The sequence below is a fragment of the Caretta caretta genome, chromosome 13 (assembly GCF_965140235.1).
Source record: "Caretta caretta isolate rCarCar2 chromosome 13, rCarCar1.hap1, whole genome shotgun sequence".
Taxonomy (NCBI): Eukaryota; Metazoa; Chordata; order Testudines; family Cheloniidae; genus Caretta; species Caretta caretta.
Window position 1 is genome coordinate 14,533,983 of NC_134218.1, and position 8,820 is coordinate 14,542,802.

The 8,820-nt window shown below is 40.3% G+C and overlaps 1 long non-coding RNA gene across 1 annotated transcript in view; it reads left to right on the forward strand.

Moving 5' to 3' along the window:
* LOC142068727 (uncharacterized) overlaps positions 1–3,966 on the forward strand; it is a 45,169-nt gene extending 41,203 nt beyond the window's left edge. The window contains exon 3 of the long non-coding RNA XR_012664628.1: positions 3,257–3,966. This is a non-coding gene — a long non-coding RNA (uncharacterized LOC142068727). The remainder of the gene's footprint in view (positions 1–3,256) is intronic.
* Positions 3,967–8,820: the final 4,854 nt, after the last annotated feature.

The following is an 8,820-nucleotide window of genomic DNA, read 5'->3' on the forward strand; positions in this document are numbered from 1 at the left end:
GAATGGGATTGCCCACAATGAATAAACTTAAGCCTGTGTGTAAGTCTTTGGGTCTGAAGCTACAGCAAGACATTTATTAATTATTATTATTAAAAGCCACCAGTTTTCCTGTAAGTTTGAGTCACTAAAAATTCTTTTCTCAAGCAATTATATTTTTAAGTGATTAGTTTTGTGGGTATTTGGTACAATCCCGAGAGAGCTCATTTGGATTCTTTGAAATTTAGTTTAAATGTTACCAAGAATATACATTAATAAAAGCGGGGGTTGGAGGAGGGGTGAAGAGAGAATGTATTTGTAAAGATGAGAAAAGGAATCACTGCCTATTGTTTGACCTGAACAGCTCACTGATTGACTAGTAGAAGGAACATCTCCATGGGAACAGATGAATGTCTGGTTTTTATGTGATGAAATCCCCGATCGAGCCCACAGTGGCTTCACTAACACAGCACTTTATGTTGGCTGTTTTCATTCTCTTTTTATGTTTAGCCAAATTAAATGAGCGGGGAAGCATTTTTTTTTTAAATCCTCCCCTGTTAAGAGATCCCAACAACAGAAAAACTAAACCAAAGACAGTAGTTCTTTTAGTTCTGTTTGTTAATTTTGTTCTTTGAACAAAGCTGCTGAAACACAGGACTGAGAATTAGCATGCAACAAAATCATTTGGCATGTTCCCTCTTCCAGTTTATTAGTTTAGTGATTATTAATAAAGTACTAACATGTCTCTTTAACATCATTCAGCTGAATTTGGGGGTGGGGGTGGGTGGGTGGTGCTATTTGGAAATCCAGAACCTCTTATCTACTTTATCACTTACACCATTTACAATTGTCTTGTTTCCCCATAACTAGTATCAGCAGTAGAGTCAGTGAGCTTCAATACTTCTGAAAGAGAGCACTGGTAACAAAGGAAGTTCAGTTAATGTAACAATAAAAATCATAATCCAGGTTGAATGAAGGAGTGATTCCTAAATATTAAAATCCCAGTGGTCTTATCTGGACCAGCTGCGTATAATGTCTGTGAGGAATGTGGCACATCAAGTATATGAACACTGCAGCTATTGTATCCTAACAGGCTGATTGAACCCTGGATAATTGGCATGTAACCTTCTCTATTAATAGTGCAGACAGATATGTGAATTAGCTGAATGCCTCAGACATATGCCATGCATTAACCAAAGGGGCTTACAATTCTCATAACAACTTGGCTAACTATTACACCAGTAATGATTCTTTAGAACTTGATAACATTAGAGAAGAAGAAAAAAATCAATACATTTGTTGTTTCAGTGCAGCTTATGAATAATCAGTTGCACTATAAGATAGTTGGCAAAAGTTGGATTGTGGAGCATTCAGGACTAATATTATGAGACATTGATGTTTTGAAAGGGTCAGTATATGTTTCTTGGTCTTTGTTTAGCTCTTCTACTTGCAGGATTTGATAGGCATGTTTACAAAATACTTAAAATACTTCCAAGATCATTCTTCCCTGCAGTCCTGCAAGAAGTGTACAGTCAGTGTCTAATTTGGGATAACATATGGATTGTTTTCTTCCCTTCTGAAATGACATGTGGGTTTTTGTTGTTGTTGTTCAGCTGTCTTGCCATCTCCCAACATCTCATTCTTTCATTTCAGTCGTTCATCTTGGATGAAATGACAGAAACCATCTTTTACTTTTTAACTGGGCTATTTTCTGAAGGTTCTACTAATGTGACAGTGTATGACTCAACTATGAGTGGTCTTAAAAGAATGCAGCATAACACAACTTAAATAAGGGAGAAATATCTGCCTGTGGTGTTTTTGTTTTGAAGCTAAGACTGCCTAAAGATGGTACCTACCAAAGCTGTAACCTGTCTGGGAGTGTGTGTTTAGTATAACAGTCTCTGGCAAACAAAACAATTTAGCAGATTCAATTTGATTTTTTTTTATTGATTTTGTTTTTTATCAAAAAGTTTTTTCTTTGGAAAGCCTAGTTAATGGTGAATACAAACGAATGTCTACACTAAGAACAAAATCTAAGTTTAAGTTCTCATTTTCTTTTAAGTTTTATGCTATTGTATATTAAACAAATACAAAATGCAACACAGAGTTTGACTACACTGTATGCCTCTCCCAATGCTTTAATCTGCTAATATTATTCTTAGCGATTGACATGTCAGATGGAGTCAAATGAGCAAGGGTTATGATAAACAGACAAAATACCAGACACCAAACCTATCCATAAGAGCCAATTTTGACATCAGAGGGGTTCAGAGTTGGATTTGACCCAGAGCAGTTGGAAGGTGTTACAGTATATTAGTACCAGAGCTGTGAGACCTTCCTAATGAGAAGCAAGTGCCCAGTCCTGCATTATTGTATGGGCCCTGAGGTTAGAACAAGGTGATCCTGATGCAAGATCAGGGCCTAAGATATTTTTCACTGTCCTTTTCTGAGTCACAGTAACCTCAGAACTTCAAAGCATTTGCTTACAGAGACCATGCCACTGTCATTTCCCAACAATCAGGATTAGCAGGCACTTCTTCAGTTCCTACCAATATAGCCCTTTTCTAGGAGTTTTCCAGCCACAACAGACTAACTGGGCATGTTCCTCTCATCTTTCTGATCCTTTAAAAAAAGCAAAACACCACAAAAAAACCCATACACTTTCTACTTCTAGGCCCTATCTACCAAACTACAGTTTAAGCTGTGCTAGTGACACCATTTGTGGTTCAGGAGCACTTCCTAAGTTCCTGCTAATGCGGCTCAGGGTATGTCTACGCTGCAGAAAAGATTGTGCTTCCCAGCATGGGTAGATAGACATACACTAGCTCCACTTGAGCTAGCGCACTCAAAATAGGGTAGCCTGGCAGCTTGGGCTATCTGCTAGAGTATATACCCAGGGGTTGGGTGGGCTTCTTCTGGGGTGGCTAACCTGAGCTGCCGCCATTTTTAGCAACGTGTGTCTATCCATGCAGAGAAGCATGCTCCCTTCTGCAGTGTAGACATATATGAAACGTCTAAGTTTAAATGTAACACAAGAATGAGAATGGGTCAAATGCCCACACTGATAAATGGTCTAGTACATGGTTTGGTCTGGTCTCTAGGCCACACTAACTAAGCAGATTGTGTTTGGAAAGAGAGTTAAGTACAAAACCTTTTAGAAACAAAGTTGGCAATGGTGCCACTAAGACAGAATTAGTAGCCAGTGGAGAAGGTGCTATGATCTGCTCCCTTATATACTTTTATGCTGTTGCTTACCACTCCCCACTTCCTGTCTTCCCAGTTGAAGGAACAGACAATATGAGAGAGTGAGGAGGATTGTCCAATCACTAAGTTGCATCTGAGTCAAAATTCCAGAGCTTAATGCCAAACTAGGGGAAGAATCAGATTTGAATCCAGACCCAGATTTGACCGTTGGAGCTCAGGCCCATCCTTACCGCTTACCAAGAATGACAATGGTGTCACCTATCTACTGCGCAAGAGACTTGGCTTGGTGGCTGATTTGTGGTTGTGTCATTTTGCAAAGAGCTGATTTCCTATCTGCAATGTGACCTAAACAAACCAACGTGCTGGAGGTTCTCTTTCCTCTGGAGGATCTGTGAAACACGGAAACAAAGCAAAAGAAATAACCCAAATTATTGCACACCCTACATGTGACAACAGGGATTACAGCCATCTTGTGAAGGCTACTTTAGAGGGTTTGAAGTTCTTCTGAACCCACAAGTTGTAGCTCTAATTCATAATTCCAATTTATGAATTACCATCTAGTTCTGATTTGTTGGGGGAGCCAGAACAAATTGGTAAGGTCATTCAGTAGCTCTTGTGACAAGGGCTATATATAGAGATAGATAGATATAGATATATAGATAAATAAATGTTTTTTTCTTCAAATGCCAACAAACGTCTTTAGAGAAATACTTAAAATATTCCTGTTTGTATGATTTCGAAACATTCTTCTTCAACTGGAATTTTCCCTTTGGTCTGATAATTCTCTGTATGTTCATTTGTCTAAATTATCTATTTGACAAAAAGTAATAGTAATATGTATAGTACAACTAAAGTTTTGTAATGCATATTAAATAGTATGTATATTCATTTTTGTATCTAGTATTTGATTATATGTTAAATGTTCTGCAGCTGTCTATACATAGATACACAGTATGCAGCTATATACACTTGGATGGGGACAGAAATAAGCTGTATTTTGGAGTGCACATATCTGTCAGTCCTCATATTCTGCTCAGTGGCAGACCTGCCACTATAGGCAATACACAAAAGACTAGTGAAAACTGGCAGATAGCTGACCTTAACTGGGATCAATACGAAAAGCTCCAGGAGCTTATGAAATAAAATGCTTTGAAGTAAAATTGGATTTCACAAACCATCGTCTGTCAAGTTAAAAAACAAACAAAATTGTCATGTATTTAAACTCCGTTTCCTATAGGGACACAAATGAGCAAGTACATAAAATAAGCAAAGTAACTGAAGTCTTCGAACACCCTCCATCCAAAGTATCTATGTGATGAATAGATTGAATGTTGTAAATAACTGATGATATCCTCGGTCAAAGTCTTCGTTGAACTGAACACTGATAAACTTTATGTCCTAATCCGCCAAAGACTTACGGGTGGTCTACACTAAAAGATTATGTCAAATCAGCTGCATCACTCAGGGGTGTGAAAAATCCACAGCCGGCAAGATGTAGTTAAGCTGACCTAACTCCCTGGTGTGGACGGTGCTAGGCCAGTAGAAGAATTCTTCCATTGACTTAGCCATTAGGTATGGATTGAGTACTGCACAAAATGCCCTGTAGGTAAGTATGTTTACCTTTAAGATGTGAGAGGTTCCCCTCCCCTTCCACTCAAGAGCCAGGAGGTCTGATTTTTGGGGGTGGAGGTTTAATTGATAACTATTGCAACTTTGGGTTCCAGTGTGGCTTGTAGGTTAGGAACGGTCCAATTGAAGGATGCTTAGACGTTGGTTCTGGGCAGTCACATGCTGTGGTGGGGAGATGGCTTTGTTTGGCACAGCCTGTGCCTGCCCTCCTCATGTCTCCGACGCTGACAATGGGGAATCAACTCTGGCTGCCAGTCATGGTCCATTGGCATGCCTAATAGGTGTAGATGGGGCATAGCCTTCATATTCTCCCTCAGGTTTATGGTACATCAGGAGCCACTGGTGACAGCTGACATCCACACCAGAACACCCTTGCTGCATAGTGAGGATGACTTAACCTCAGTTGGAATTAGTTGTCACATTTGCGGTCTCCACATCTAACCATATGAGGAGTAGGTGTGTCATTATTTCAACATCCACATCAAAAATACTGGACCAGATTCTCAGGTGGCATTTACAACAGTTGAGGATCTGGGCTAATTTGGTTAGACAGACACGAAGAACTATTGATGTCAAAATGATGTTTGCAATTTCATTTGTGAATTTCAGAGAACTTTAGAAACATGCACTGATGAAGGCTCATTAATCTCCCACATTCCCATTTTGCAGATAGACAAACTGAGGCTTGGAGAGGTTCTGTATCTTGTGCTAGCAGGTCAGTGGCACAGCCAGAAAGAAAACCCAGAAACTCTGGTTCCCAGACTCCTGTCTAAACCTTTAGCTCACACTCCCTTTATGTATGCATTTTAATTTAAAAAAATATCTTGGTTAATATAATCTTATGATTCCTTGTCCATTATTATTATTATATTTTATTTTTAATTCCTGGGATTGGCAATAATGAATTCAAGTAAACCATCCACCAAGGACCCAGAATGGGAAAACAAAAACAAAAAATACAGTTCAGGAATTTCTGATTTATAATAAACTAGTGGGTGAATAAAGATAAGTGGAGAATTGTGTTCTGTAGGCCTACTGATGAATGTCTGTAAATCCTCTTATTAACACTGTAAAAGAAAAAGGCCAGGAGCTCTCCAAATTAATTTGTGTAGTCAAACTGAAAAGGAAGGTAGATATATTGACACAGGACACATGGAATCATAAAACAACCACCTAATTATATTTGGAATAGATGCAACAATGATGGCTCTCCAAGAAATATCTTAAACATTTTTCTTTGTTTGAAACTTCTGTCTCCATGCATGCATGCACACCCACACACTACTTGCCTTCCTTTGCAGACATGATGAATCATAGTACTGTGTGCAAATACCTCTGTGTAGATTATGACTGCACTGATGGCAATTTTGGGGGGGATGACAAAAAGTGAATCATTGGACAGTTTATTTTCATCAAGGAAAAAGATTCTGGACTTCTAGACTTTAGATTACTTGGTCTGCTGACTTCTGGAAACTGAATGCTTTGATGTAGCTTGTGTTAGTGGTGTCACCACAGTTCTCGTGATTCTCAAAAAACAAACTGTTCTCTCTGGGGATGGTCTCTCTTAGTTGTGATTAAAGCACATCGATCTGACAGTGTGGGAAACTTGTACTTGTTCCCAGTCCTGTAAATCTAACACCTTTCACCCGCACTGAAGTTCACTTTCACAATTTAAAATACAAATAGAATTAGGCTGCTCAATAGTACTCATACTGAAACTTCTGTTTATGGCTTTCAGGGAGCTGCCAATTTAGACAAAGTTCAGAGAGAAGGTACTGTGTGCAGTGGTGTGGGTGACAGACAAGTATCTTCACCTGTACTAATAGTCCTGATAAACAGTGTACTCTTACACAGACTTAATAATACTGAGTGGTGGTACACTGGTACTGGTGTTAAGATTAAAACCACTGAGTGTATTAGGTAGATGTGTGAATAAGCCTAGCCCCTGCCAAATAACTGATTCTAGGTACTGTGCTTTAGTAAGTCTTTCAACGTTTCAAAGACCATACATTAAACTTTGTTGCTTTTGTTAGAGCTATGCTCCCTCTCATGTAGCATTCATTCCATTTTCAATATCCTTGACCCCTCCCAAGGGCTTTTTCCAAAGTCCCTTGAGACCAAGAAGAGCCTTTCCCTTGATTGTATAGGCCTGATCCAAAATCTGCTTGATCTCTGAAGAGTTGTGTGTCAGATCCTACAGAAAAGTCGTATTGTGTATCTAAATACGTACCCAGCTGTTTGAATTGGCTGAAGACTTGGCTGCCTCATCCGTGGGGTACACTGAGCTCAGCGAGTGCTGACACAGGACTTTGGAGTATACTCAGAGCTGTGTAAATCCCCATGCAATGTAGAAATAAAGTCCATAGCTACATACGTCACTAGTAGTACCTCAGAAACATGAGGCATAACAGATGTACACTCGCTGCATGTGCTTTCAATATGTTTACTTAATGATCTTGTTACACACACTACAAGGGGAGAAAAAATCACTCATGATCATTAATCAGTGAAGTTAGATTATTATAATTGAAGGAGGGGTAAGGAACAATATTTATCTAACATCTCTATCTTTTAGGCACGATCATGCTATTTTTCAATGGAAACTTGGAGTGGTGACAGTTTTTTTCATGAAAAGAGTTTGTGTTTGATAGGAATTTTTGCCTTGGATTGGCTTTTTTTTTTGTTTTACTTATTTATGACAAGAAGCAGATGTTTTCCTGGGATGAAGGAGAGGGGGAGACATTTTGTCACCATTTTTATTACCTCACCTTATGTATCTCGATATCTTTTATTGGACCAACTTCTACTGGTAGAAGAAAGAGACAGGTTTTCAAGCTTACACAGAGCTGAAGTGTAAGATCAAAAACTTCTTTTATTGGACCAACTTCTGCTGGTGAAAGGGAGATAAGAACAGATTTAATAATTTTATTAAGATGATGTTAAAATAAAAAGAAAATGGTACAGAGTTTAAGCATAGAAGTTTCTGGTTATCAGGGAATAAGGTACAGATTATCAAGGGGTGCGAAGTTAGTTTTAGGATTGGATGGCGTAAGGAATACATAATCTGCAATCTCCCCGATTGGGGGTAAAAGGTTAATGGGGTCAAAGTACAGACATTGAGATATGGGGGTATGTTGTTCATATAATGTTCAGGTGTGGAGTATAATGAGCGGATACGAAGATGAGGATGGATTTACCCTCATTTGGTGAGATTTAATGTTCAGTGAGTTTATGGTTCCAGTTCATATGGTCCAATGGAAAAAGTCTCTCGGTCCCTTTCTCATAGTTGATGCATGATGTCATACCGGCTCACCCCTCCTGGTACTGTCGGTGGCCGGTGATGTGTTCGATGTAGATGTCCCTGGATCATCGGATGGTGTCCAAGACCATGAGGCGCCGCATGAGCTGTGCGTAGCATTGACCGATCCCACAGGTCCACAGCACACGCTCATTGCAGGGGTCCCAAGCACCCAGGGCTCCGATGATCAGGGCATTCATCTGCACCTTGTAGCCCTTTGCTCTCAGGTGTCAGCCAGGGGGACGTATTTTTCCAGTTTACGAGCTCGGGCTTCACAGAAGGCCGGGGTCCTGTTCATAGAATATCAGGGTTGGAAGGGACCTCAGGAGGTCATCTAGTCCAACCCCCTGCTCAAAGCAGGACCAATCCCCAATTTTTGCCCCCGATCCCTAAATGGCCCCCTCAAGGATTGAACTCACAACCCTGGGTTTAGCAGGCCAATGCTCAAACCACTGAGCTATCCCTCCCCCCAACACGGTCTCCTGTTCTCAAAGGAGACTGTGACGTTGACGAGGATTATCTTTTTCTGGGCCTCCTCGGCGACTACCACATCAGGTCGCAACTGGCTGTCAGTACCGGGGATGGCGCAGTTCACGGCGACCTTCCCCAGGCCCGATGGCTTTCACCAGGCAAATCTGGATGTCATTGTGGCGCAGCTGCCAGGCTCTGGAGTGGGGCTTGCAGCTGCACAGGACATGGGGCAGGGTCTTGTT